General features: G+C 46.1%; 1 long non-coding RNA gene across 2 annotated transcripts in view; it reads right to left on the bottom strand.

Moving 5' to 3' along the window:
* Positions 1-11,948: 11,948 nt before the first annotated feature.
* Positions 11,949-13,156, bottom strand: part of LOC136329042 (uncharacterized) — an 11,740-nt gene continuing 10,532 nt past the window's right edge. The window contains exons 4-5 of one of the 2 annotated variants that reach the window (XR_010730139.1): positions 12,712-12,858; positions 11,949-12,454 (exon numbers count right to left, since the gene is read on the bottom strand). This is a non-coding gene — a long non-coding RNA (uncharacterized lncRNA). Of the gene's footprint in view, positions 12,859-13,156 lie in introns of both variants that reach the window. The other variant, XR_010730138.1, reaches the window with a different exon arrangement.

Raw genomic sequence — 13,156 nt, 5'->3', positions numbered from 1 at the left:
AAGGCTGGTTCTCCAAGACTCATTGGGCAATATTTTTATCACCTCATGGTAAACTTACTCTATGTAATTGAAAGAAATGTTTGCATTTGAAAAGCAGTTTAAAATGTCACCAAATATATAATTTTATTAATTGGGTGGGGGATTTTATTATAGTAGAAGACACACTAGGGGTTGAGATTGACCCCATACCTCTCATTTATCCAAGGTTCATTGCTCCTAGAATAGGTTCCTCTCTCTTCTGCTTCAATTTATCCCTAATAGACCATCCCATCAGTACTCAAACATTCTGTGAAATCAACTATCTTTAAAAATAAATCTTCTAAAAAAGAGAAAGAAAAAAAGAAAGAAAGAAAAAAAGATTCCTCTATTCCTCTTTCCAGATAAACTGCAAAGTCTTGAACCTACTCACAGTCTCCATTTTCTCTCCCCCATTCTCTCTTTAACCCACTTAATCTGGCTTTTGTCTTCACCAGTTCACTGAAATAGAGATTGTCAAGGTCGTGAAGTATCACTCTACCAAATCAGGTCAGACCCTGGCTGGTGGCTCAGTAAATAGAGCATCGGCCTGGTGTATGTACATCCTGGGTTCAACTCCCAGTCAGGGCACACTGGAGAAGTGACCATCTGCTTCTTTCTTCTCCCTCTCCCCCTTCTCTCCGTCTTTTCCTCTTGCAGCCAGTGACTCTATTGGTCTGAGCGTGGCAGCCTCAGTACTTGAGCATTGGCCCCAGACGGGGTTGCCAGGTGGATACCAGTTGGGGTGCATATAGGAGTCTGTCTCACTGTCTCCCTTCCCCTCACCTGAAATAAACAAACAAACCCCCCAAACAAATAAGGTCAATTCTCAGTCCTCACCTTAACCCATCACTGGTTTGATCCTAAGGGTCACTCCTTTCTTGAAGCACTTCGTTCACTAAGCTGCCGGGGCAGGTGTGCACCTTATCGGGCCCCTCCTACAAAGCTTTCTTGCTGGGTCCCCTTCCTCTTAATTAGCTCTAGCAATTAGAAGGTTTCAAAGGTTGTTCTCTAAAGAATGGTAAATGTAAATCTCTAGCTTGCCTCTCTCTACCTTCTCTGCCTTCTCCTGTTGGATCTCCAGTATGCATCTCAAATGTACCCTATTTAAAACAAAGCTCTTCATTATCATCCCCCAATGTGCTCCTCCCCAGGGTTTTCCATTTTTGAAATGGCAACTTTATTCTTGTAGTAACTAGTCCAGAGGCCATGGGTTCATCATGGACTCTTCCTCCTCATACCCCACCTGCAGCCATCAGCAATCCTGTTTCCTCTTTCTGAAACATAGATCCAAAACCTGCCACTTCTCACCACCTCCTCGCTGCTACTCTCTCTGAGCCACCATCCTTTCCTGCTTGGACTATTGTATTGGCCTCCTATCCGGTCTTCCTCTCCATCCTTGCTGCTTTGCAGACTGTTGCTCGCAAGGGAACCAGAGGGAATTTTTAGCATGCCAAGTCGCACCATGTCACTACTTTTCCCAAAGCCCTCCAATGGCTCCAGTCTCACTCAAGGTGAAACCCAAGGCCCGTTCCATCTGCTATGAGGCCCTCACTTCGCTGGCTTCATCTCCTACCAGTCTCCCTGCCCCTCTCTTTGTTTGAGCCACACAGGCTCTCTGGCTGATCCACAAACATGCCAACGTGTTCCCAGCTCAGGGCCTCAAGACTTGCTCTTCCTCCTGCCCAGAGACTCTTCACCATGGTGTCCCCATCACCACCTCCTCACTTCCCGCAGGTCTCCTTGGAAAGGACTTGCCAGTATAGAAAACAGAATCCCATCTCACTGGTTCCTTCACTCTGCTTATTTTTCTCCGTACTGCTTATTGCTACCTGATAGAGTATGTACTTATGTTATCATTAATAGTCTTCTTCTCTCCTCTAGAACTTAAGCTCCTTAAGTTTTGTTTGCTGCTTCAACCCAGGTGTCTAGAACAATCTTGACACCTAGTAGCTGCTCAAGAAATAGTTATTCAAAGAATAAATGGAGAAATGTGTGTTTGAATTCCTGCTCTGCTTCTAATTCCTTCTGTAACCTGGGCAAATCGCTTCACCTTTGTGCCTTAGTACCTCTACCTAGAGTGAAAAACAACAGTTCTTGCTCTTCCACATCCGACAGATGGCTAAGCAGGTCCAGTGAGGTATGGATTGTGAAAGCACGTTGTAGTGAAGACATAATGTATGAAATCAACAAAAGTTCACTCCTGTCCAGTTATGTTCAAACTGGTAAACTCATGTTGGGTATGAGAAGAATGTAATGGCAGTGTGTGGGCTCTTGTTCTTCTTTCAGGGCTGTCTTTGGACTAGCCCCGTATGCAGAAAAAAGAGAAATAAACTTTTATGGCATGTTTGTTCCCCTTGGGGGCTCGGCAGTGGGCACATGTTGTTGTGACCCAACCCACTATTTAATATGGCTCTGCCTGGTGGGCTATACCAGCTTCGCAAGGACAATAGCCATGTATTTTTAGCTTGGTGATTCCGGCATCTAGCTCAGGGTAGGCATCAATAGAGTTTACTGAATTGGGAATTGGGCTTGATTTTATTTTTTTTTGCAGTGACTGTAAGTGACTTGCCCAAGGTCACACAGGTAGACAGATAGTAGGTGGTGTTACTGTCCTGTGCCAGAACCAGAGGCAGTAAACCATGATGCAAAAGCTCTGCAGACAACACCAGGCCACTCAGTTTGAGGAAAGTCTCTTAAAACCGGTCCTGGGCAATTTGGTACAGTCTTTGCACACAAACCTTTCATTAAGGCTGGCATTAGACTGTGTGCAGCCAGCGTAATAGCTTCTCTTTCATGCCTTTTGAAAGCAGCCTGGAAAGTTGTTCAATTAGAGAGGAGAGGGAAAGTTCAGGAACAAGCCTTCTCCTAATCAGGCCTGAATTTGCAGCACCTCCCAAGTTTCGATGTGCAGTTTGAAGGTTTCACTAAGGCCGCTGCAGTTGTCATGGAGATTGAGCAACAAATATCTGGAGACCGGTAACACCTCTCTCCCCACCCCCAAGCCTAGTCAAGAATGTTTGGGACATGGCCCTGCCCATCAGGCTGCTGTTTGCAGCTGAATGCAGCCTTTGTGACCAGCCTCCTGGCCCGCCACCAGACTCCAAAGAGATGACTCGGCCCAGATCTTTCTAAATGGTGTTTGTGTGAGTTGCCCACAAGGAGGGGAAAGAAAGCTCTCCACAACTCTTAAGAAAGCCATACAGCCTATGGTTGACCTCAAGACAAAAATAATGCTAAGTCTCGTTTTGCAAATTCAGGAGAGCCTTGCAAGGTCACTGTGGGAACAATGCAAGTGAGCAGTCACTGAGCACCGGGAGGTGCAGGGAGCTCTGCTCGTGCAGAGCCCTCGCAAATGTGTGGCCGGAGAAGTCTGTGCAGCAGCCCCAGCTTACACAGGAGCAAGTTCATGTTCATGGAATGAACACCAGTTGCTTCAGGTCATCAAATGAGTGGATAGTGATGCCGAGGTTGAAAAGGACTATAATTTTGATCATTATTTTATTACTGTAAAGGTTTCTTTCCAGATTTCTGTTGCACAATGCCTGGCAACTTTTCAGAGCCTCTCACCTTGTGCATTGCTGAGTCAATCTTGAGAGAAAAAGAATACAGTGAAAGAGAGAAACGGCTCTTTCTGGGACCGGGACATGCTGGCCTATCCCTGCAGGCCAGGCATTGTGGGTCTTACCCGCGTGCAGGCCCAGATTTCCCATCTGGCTCCAGTTCTGTTTGGGGGGAAGGAGGTGGTGAAGGAACCTTGACTTAACGGCAGGTGTTACTTTGAGGGCTAGAAAGGTACCATTGTCTCTCCTGCCATAAACTGCCTGGTTTTCACCTGCTGGCAAATTGCAAATTCACTTGCCATTAAAATACCGGGTCGTTACTTCATTAATTTAATAAGTCTTTATTAAATGCCTACTGAGGGTCAAGCACTGGGCTGGGTATTGGGGATAAAGAACTGAATAATATTTGTTTAACAAGTATTTATTGAGTGTCTGCTCTGTGCTAGGTAATATGTTAGGCCCTGGGGATACCACTCATTCCCCGTCCTAGGGGAATTGCTTGCGGAGAAGTCAGGTAAACAGGCTTGCCATGGCAGGGTTATTTCTTCCCTTGTAAGTATAGGATGCCAGGGGAGCACCCAGCAAGGGCACTTAAATTAGTCTCAACTGCACTGTCCGCCTCAGTAGCCACCAGCTGCCCGCCTGTGGCTACTGAACACTTGCAATGTGCCCGGTCTGAATTGAAATGTGTTACGAATATGAAACGCACATTGGAATTCAAAGTCTTAGTAGGAAAAATAGAATGTAAAATGTCTCATTAATAATGTAAACTGATTACATGTTGAAATGATAATATTTTTGGATATATTGGGCTAAATAAAATATATTACCACAATTAGCTTCTCTTGTTTCTGATGATGTCAGTCAAGGAATCCAGCAACCCTGTGAGGTGGACATTGTATTCTTAACTCTATTTCAGTGATGGAGAATGGGCTTCCATGATAAAATGACTTGCCCAAGGTCATATGACTTCGGGAGGGTAATTGATTTGCCCAATATCACACGATTGGACCTACCCTCAGAGAAACCCGTTGATCATTTGGCTGAGAAATTGGGTCTTTGAGGAGCAGTAACTTTCCCTCAGTGTGTATCCATCTCCTCGATAGAGAACCTAAGAGTATGTGAGAAGCGTGCGACAGTTCCAATCATGAATCCGTTTTGGAGAGCAGGGTGGATACATTCTGAAAGCAAAACATTCATACCTATACCTGTGTCAGAGGATGGCTGGTTGTCTCCAAATAGCTGCTGTCCCCTTCCTCCTACACCATAGATAGAGAGCCTGGCCTTTAGCTGGGCATGTGGCTGCTCCAGATGAAGTCAGTATTGCGTGGCCTCTGTCACAGCTGGGTGTTACCATGTACCTAAGTTCTGATCCACGGCATGTATGCAGAAGTGGTGTGTGAGACTCCTGGGGAGTGTTCTTAGTTGTTGGGGCCATGCCCTCCACCCCGCTCTTCCTCCTCCTGGCTGGAGGGAGCAGCTATCCTAGGCTGTAAGGTGGCCACCATGCATGGAGGTTGGCAGAGCAACAACATAGAAGGAGCCTGGGCCTCAGCCACTATGGAATGCTACTCTTCCCTTAGGGCTTCTGTTACATGTGAAAAAATTAAACCTCATAACTACTATGAATTTTCTGTCACAGACAGCTGACCATAATCTTAATAACACCATGTATCACAGTTTTCTCCAAATATGTCAGAAATGTGATGGTCATAGTGGAATCATCCCTGGAGTAGAAAAGTCCACATCTGAATTCTCAGGATGTGTGATCTAGAAAAATATGCATGGATCTTCATTTCATTTCATTTCATTTCATTTCATTTCATTTCATTTCATTTCATTTCATGTGAGAGGATAGGAGATAGTGAGGCAGACTCCCACATGTGCCCTGACTGGGATCCTCCAAGCAACCCCCTCTAGGGCTGATGCTTGAGTACCAAGCTATCCTCAGCACCTGAGGCTGATGAGCTCCAACCAAGCTATCCTTAGCACTGGGGGCCATGCTTGAATCAATTGAGCCACTGGCGAGCAGAAGAGGGAAAGGAGGGGAAGACTGAGGGGAAGAGAAATAAATGGTCACTTCTCCTGTGTGCCCTGACAGGGAATCGAACCCAGGATGTCCATACACCAGGCTGATGCTCTATCCACTGAGCCTCCAGCGAGGGCCTGGATCAATATTTTAAATAAATTAATTTTATTGTTGAAAAATAAATATATGAAGGTGATATTTAAAAATCAATCAAACAGGCCCTGGCTGGTTGGCTCAGCGGTAGAGCGTCGGCCTGGCATGCGGGGGACCCGGGTTCCATTCCCAGCCAGGGCACATAAGAGAAGTGCCCATTTGCTTCTCCACCCCACTCCTCCTTCCTCTCTTTCTCTCTCTTCCCCTCCCGCAGCCAAGGCTCCATTGGAGCAAAGATGGCCCGGGTGCTGGGGATGGCTCCTTGGCCTCTGCCCCAGGCGCTAGAGTGGCTCTGGTCGCGGCAGAGCGACGCCCCAGAGGGGCAGAGCATCGCCCCCTGGTGGGCAGAGTGTCACCCCTGGTGGGCGTGCCGGGTGGATCCCAGTCGGGCGCATGCGGGAGTCTGTCTGACTGTCTCTCCCCGTTTCCAGCTTCAGAAAAATACACACACAAAAAAATCAATCAGGGCCTGACCTGTGGTGGCGCAGTGGATAGGGCATCTACCTGGAAATGCTGAGATCGCCGGTTCAAGACCCTGGGCTTGCCTGGTCGGGGCACATATGGGAGTTGATGCTTCCAGCTCCTCCCCCCTCCTCTCTCTCTGTCTCTCTCTCCTCTCTCTCCCTCTGTTTCTCCTCTCTAATAATGAATAAATTAATTAATTAATTAATTAAAAAAATCAATCAAACACAAAATTATAGATGATGAAAAGTTACTTAGCCTCCCTGTGCCTCTGTTTCTACCTTTGTAAAATGGGACTAACAATACCTAAATAAATATGTGTGTATATGTGTGTTTACATGTGTGTATGAACAAGTACAGCAACCAACCAGAGTGACCTGTGTTGCAGAATCTAGGAAAAAGGTCATCAGAACACGTCAGAATGGACTAGCGCACAGGAAGTGCTCAGTAACTCATGCTTTCTGTCTCACAGCCCAGTGTGTGTTAGACACTGCGCAGAGAGCTGACGGTGCACAGGAAGTAGTGCCTGGTCTTCAGGAAGATCACAGTACAATTGAGTTCATGAGCCTCGTGTGAAGACACAACACCCAATAAGATGAATGCCCAAAGAGGGACAAAGAAATGTTGAATAAATCTTAGTCATGGAGCAACTTCAGAGGCTGGCAAACTGACAATTGAATCTCATGAGGTGTGTGAGTGTGGACAAATTAGCTGTCTTTTCTGAGTCTCAGTTTTCACAACTGTAAAGGGGGAATAATAATATACATTACCATGTAAGATTGTTGGAAGTATCAAATTAAAGGAAGCATGTTAAAGTACTAAGCATAGTGACTTAGACAAAATCAATGATCAATAACTATAACTAGTATTATCATTTTGGGATGAAGTGATCCGGTAATGCTTCCTGAAGGAGGTGAATTTTAAGCTCAAATTTGAAAGATGAATAAAACAAGGGAAGGGCCTTCAAGGTGGAAAAAAGTGTATTAGACTGGCAAGCAGGAGGAGGAGTGAGAGGCAACTCCAAGGAACAGCAGCCCATACATCAGGCAATAGTGAGGGGTCCAGGGGGGACGGAGGAAAAGAGGACTGGACAGGCAGGGTGGGGTGCAGTCAAGACAGCTTGAACGCTGAGCTGTGGGCTTTTACTTTATTCCCTTCGTACGAGGGAGCTGTTAGAGATTTTTGAACATAAGCAAGACATAGTCATAATATGTGACTACAGCAGGTTAAGTTCTTAGAAGGAAGGTTAATTGAGTGGAGGCTGAGAGCCCAGTCAAGACAAAGGCAATGAGGATATATGTTAGGGCGTTGGCACTGGGCATGGAGAGGAAGGGGTGCCTCTGAGTAACAGCCCACTGGGCGCAGTGACTTGTTAGGTGTTGTCCTTCAGACACTCTTGTGAGAGAGGGGAGAGGACCTGGCATGACGGCTCTGTGCTTGCTCCATCTTCACCCTGCAGGAGGGATTTCCCAGGTGATGAGCTGGCCTGAGGGATCCCTGGGCACACCTGTCCAACAGAACAGGTCTGCTTTCTCCCTGGGCCCCAGGTCCACCTCAGCCCATGACTTAGTGTGAGAGGCTGGTGGATTGATTGACTCAGTGACCCATGGAGAAAGATGAGTCATGTCCAGCAGAGCAGTGGCATCCCACCCCAGCCAGAGTGACCTGTATTGTGGAATTTAGTAGAAAGGTTATCAGGACAGGTCTGAAGATGCCTGGCTCAGTCACTGATTGCCAGGCAACTTGTTGCACTCTGTACACTGTTTTCTCTCTGGCTATAAAGTGGGTAAACCTCTTGGAAGTTTAAGATTAGATAATAAATTCTTAAACCAGTTCACTCAGTCACTGCTGATCTGCTCTGTGCCATGTCCCGGGGACAAAGGAGTGAATAAGACATAGGCCTTCCCTCAGGAGGATCAAGTCTAATGGGGAAACAGATAAGTAAACAGCACAGAACTAAACGCTTCAATATATAGTTTCACATTTTCTAACTTACTGAGTCATCTCATGTGAGATAGAAGCAAATTACACCCCTTTGAAGGATGTGGAAACTGCGGGCCAACCAGGCAAAGTGATTTGCCATTCCTGGTGTTCCCACATTACCTTGTTCATGAGTCCGTCACAGACCTTACTTAGCACTTTCTATTTGGGTTGGAGGTTCAAATGTTTATTTACTGCCCCCTCCCAAACTTCAAACTCTCTATGGGCAGGGCTAGCTTCTCATGCATCTGTTGACCACGAACATCTAAGCCAAGCTTAAAACAGGATAACGGAGGGCTGATCAGTAGAGAGAGTGGTGGAGGGAATGCAGCTAAAATTTATAGGGCATTGGCTAAATGCGGGCTTGGCTGGTCACTTTACATCTGCCACTATTTCTTGTACTATGAAAACTCGGCCCTGTGGGTATTACTATCTCTGTTATATAGGAAGCATGCCAGAGGCTGAGATGAGTTATGGGATTTGCTGAAGGTCACATTGAGGGTAATCTGAGAAACTTCAAACTCAGAGATGGCCCAGGAGATGGTGTGTGTGGAGGACAGGGGTGAATTAGGTGGTATGGCCAGCAGTCCAAACCCAGAACCAGAGGGCTTTCTGTAGAGCATTTAGCTAGTTTCCTGGAAGCATCTTCATCCACTAGAGCAGGGGTCCCCAAACTTTTTACACAGGGGGCCAGTTCACTGTCCCTCAGACCATTGGAAGGCTGCCACGTACAGTGCTCCTCTCACTGACCACCAATGAAAGAGGTGCCCCTTCTGGAAGTGCGGCGGGGGCGGATACATGGCCTCAGGGGGCCGCATGCGGCCCCGGGCCGTAGTGTAGGACCCCTGCACTAGAGCTTAGCCTGCTCTCCAGCTTTTATTAGCATCTACATTCCTTTGTTTGGAGCATCCAGCTGCCCCTGTCCCCTCTCAGTGAATACTTGCTGAATAAATGCTTGAATGGGAGAACAAAGGCTTGAAGAAGTCATCACAAATGCTGAAACTGCACTATGTACTAAGGCACTGGGGTAAGCCATTCACTTGTGTTTTCTTTTTTCATTTTGCCAACATCACTATGGAGTGAGTACCACTATGGCCCCAATTTTACAGAGAGAAACTGAGGCTTAACCCTTTGAGTAGTGAGTTTTTTTCGTACTCACTAACCCCCGGAAGTGAGTTTTTTTTTTCCAAAAAATGATATTAGTTCCAATTACATTTTTATTAACTAAAAATCATGATTGTTTGATAACCAATTTATGGAAACAAGAAAAACATACATTTGCCTTTTTTTAATGTTGCCTTTCACATGTACGATCATACTCTGGATGGTCAGGAGGCATGAGGACGTATATGAAAGTTCGTACTACTCAAAGGGTTAAAGATGTTGTCCATGGTCTGAAGTCACAAAGCTAGTAAGTGGCTTTGATTGCAGGCTTGTCAGGTTCCAAAGCCTGAACTACCATTCACTACTTTGAAGTAGGAATTGATTGTAGCTCCCAAGCTCTTCTGAAAGGATCAAGGTCCCCGCTGGATCCAGCTATCTTTGAGATTTTTAAAGACCTTTCTCTGAGTTTGTGGATTAGCCCCAACTCTGAGGACTTCTCCAAGGTACCTGCTGAAGGGATTTCTCAAGAATCTCACCATAATGTAACTGAGGGAGGTCTTTAAGAAATCAGGCCAAATAGAGGAAAGGATAATGAACACAAGGAAGTCATGAGTCAGCAATGCAGCGGTGGCTGTCTAAAGAGATAATGTGAACTTGGGTTGTATCACTAGGAGCAGAGTGTCAAATAGTAAGGTGACATGGCGCTTCCTCTGACGTCAGACTAGAGCTGGAATGTGGGGTTAAAATCTGGTTCCGCGTTTTCAGATTGTCCAAAAACTCAGAACTAGAACACAGATGGGAGTGATGTTGTCATCCTTGTAGAGGCTGAAGCCCTGCATTTCTTTTTCCTGAAAAAGAGAAAGGTAAGGAAGTTGGAAGTGCTGTCTAGCACAGTAGTCACTAGCAACACGTGGCTCATGTGACTGAGCGATTGTTATCTGTTTTATGGCCCAGTCAGGTCAGGGAGCTTGTTGCAGTTGCCCAGCTGGCAGGAAGGTCGCGGGGACTTGAACCCATCTTGCCAGCCCCAAAGCTAAGCCCTTCACGACCACACTAGCCTCTTGTCCCACCTCCAGCGAAAGCCTGTGCACCCTTCTGAACCCAGACAGGTGATTGGGTCATGTCTGCCTGTGCAGAGGGGCCTCGCTTCCTGCCTGCCCCACCTGGACCCGACTCCAGAAGCCACCTGTGTTATTCTACTGATAGCAGTGTTTGCCCTTCCAAAGCCAGGGCCATAAAAGGCAGTTTTCAAAGTCACTGCCGCAGAAATGTCAACATGAGGGGGAGGCCAGTCTCAGTTTCTGAGGTGGAATGTCACCTCTGGGCTGCCTCAAAGGCTGCCAGGAATCCAGGAGCGTGGGGTCTAAGCTGGCTTCTACCACAAATATGCTGTGCTATCTTTGGCATATTTATTACCTTCTCTGAGCCTTGGTTATTTTATTTTATTTTTTATCATAAATAAATGGAGAGGGTTGGATTTAAAGGCCTTAAAGGGCTCTTCTATCCTTATAATATTTAATGTCCTCTGCTGTGGATCCTGGGAGGGGCAGCCCCCAAACTCTTGTATGTAGCACTTTATGTAGCAATCTTCAAAACAAAACCACCCCAAACATAGACCTGGATTTTGTTCAGAACTTCCAACAATGTAGCCATTGAAGCAGTAAAGCTACTCATTAATATCTCATAAAAAGTGATTTTGTGATTTTCTTAATGTATGAAAAATGTCCCCCACCCCCAACCCTGGGCCCAAAGCCCCAGAATATAAAACCACAGTCAGACCACTAGGATTCTACAGAGCTCAGGTGTCTGGACAAATTGCCCACACTTGAGAACACAGGGCAATTTTCTCAACTTTTAAAATGTTTTCTCCCTCCCTCCCCCCTTTTCTGGGGTTTCGCCCTTGCTTGTAACTTAAACCACAAATAACGCTTTAAGCCTCTGGCTGTGAGGAGTGGAGGCACAGCTGCCAAGAACAGCAGGGCTCACGTGGGCCCTTTCTCTGCCTCTCAGAAGGCAGCTCTGCCCAGGACAGCAGAGCGTGCGTTTTTCTTTCTTCTCTAATCGATAGAAATACTACTGCCTTTCTTATGGACTGGGAAGGGGCCAGGGGTGTTGATTCCTGGTGGGCAGACAGGGATCAGCTGCTATAGGCGAATCAAAACCCAGCCACAGTGGCCCCAAAGCTTCATGTGTGCCTGTCGAACCCCCTAATATTGGCTTCTATTTAAGTCCTTTATTCAGAGCTCGGTATGTATTCAGAGCTAGGTATTCATGTTTGCAGTGGCGTGAATGTGCTTGTACATTCTTTCTTCCTCTCAACACCCAGATAAGCACTCACGTCCTCATGTTGTAGTGGAGGAAAGCAAGACTCTTGAGAGGCAAACCCAACTCATTCAGGGTCATTCATGTGATTACCTGGGAAGGCTGGTGTGTAAATCCAGGCTGGCACCAGATTGGACTCTTTCTGTGTCTGCACTCAGCAAGACGGGCCAGAAAAACAGTTTGTTCTCAGCTCACAGATGAAGCCGAAGCATGATAGACAAGGCTTATGGAACTAGACTTCTCTTCTTCAAGAGTTTTCTCCCACAACTGCCAAAATGATCCCTATGGGAACGATGCTTACAGCAGAAACGCCAGCTCAAACCTCTCTCCAGCTGCCTGCTGGACATCACTGCCTGGATTTGTGCTCAGTTTTATGAACAGTGCGTGGATCATAGTTTGGGGCTTACTGTTGGTCGAATAATTAAGTCCATGATGGCCCACACATACTATCCAAATCTAGGCTCATCTCATCCACTGTTGATTCTCCAGTGCTGAGAGGAGGCTTGGAAAATAACTGTCCAGTGAATGCATAACTAACTAAAGGAACGCACTCTCCTCTCCTCCCAGCCCCGCACAGTTTATCTTCTGAGTTGTCTACTTCTGCTACAGTTTATCTTCTGAATTGTCTACTTCTGCTAAAGACACCATCATCTCTCTCCAATATCTCAAGGCAGTAGCCTGGGACTTCCCCGCAGACACCCCTTTGCTCGCATGACTCATCAAAGTGGTGACCACATTCTTTTAATTCCGCCTCTGACCCGTCTTCCATGCAGTCCCCTTCTCTCCAAGTTGGAATTCATCAACTTCTTGCCTTTATTATTTAAAACTGTTACAAGGAACAAAATCCCAAATTAAATTTGCTTCATCAAAAAAAGGGAGATTTAAGTTAGAAAAATATAGGGACAATCACAGAATAGAAAGCGAAACCAAATTAGCAAGCCCCGGGGAAGGCACAGTGGCTGTAACAGCTGTCTTTTTCTTCCACCTCCCTTTTCTGAGTCAGTTGATACACTGCACTGCCTTCATTCTCTCTCATCTGCTTCCTCCATATCATAGGGACACGGTATAAGCCTCTCAACTGACATCTTTCTTTCTAGGTCAGTTGCTTTGTAAAGGCAGGAACTTGATTAATTTCTTCTTTGTAGCTTTCCCCACAGTGCCCGGAGCATAGAGAGTGCTCAGTTATGAAGTCCCCAGCAAGCTCCTAGAGGTGGGTGAGGCAGACGTAGTCTGTTGAGGCAGAAGATGAAATGATAAGGCTGTAGGCTCTGAGACCAGACTTTTCACTTATTACCAACATGCCCTAAGAAAGTTATTTAACAGTGCCTCAATTTGCTCATCTATAACTTTCAAACAAAAACTGAGCCTACATCATTAGGTGATTATAAAGAACAAGTTAACAAGTGTGAGGTTCTTAGAAAGTTGCCTGGCATACAGGGAGCACTCGTTCAAATTTGGCTGCCATAAAAATGATGATGATGATGATGATGATGATGATGATGATGATGATGAAGTTTGATGCTAATGT

The sequence above is a fragment of the Saccopteryx bilineata genome, chromosome 3 (assembly GCF_036850765.1).
Source record: "Saccopteryx bilineata isolate mSacBil1 chromosome 3, mSacBil1_pri_phased_curated, whole genome shotgun sequence".
Lineage (NCBI taxonomy): Eukaryota > Metazoa > Chordata > Mammalia > Chiroptera > Emballonuridae > Saccopteryx > Saccopteryx bilineata.
Note: the sequence above shows the minus strand (reverse complement) of the source record. Positions and strands in the feature narration are given on the sequence as shown.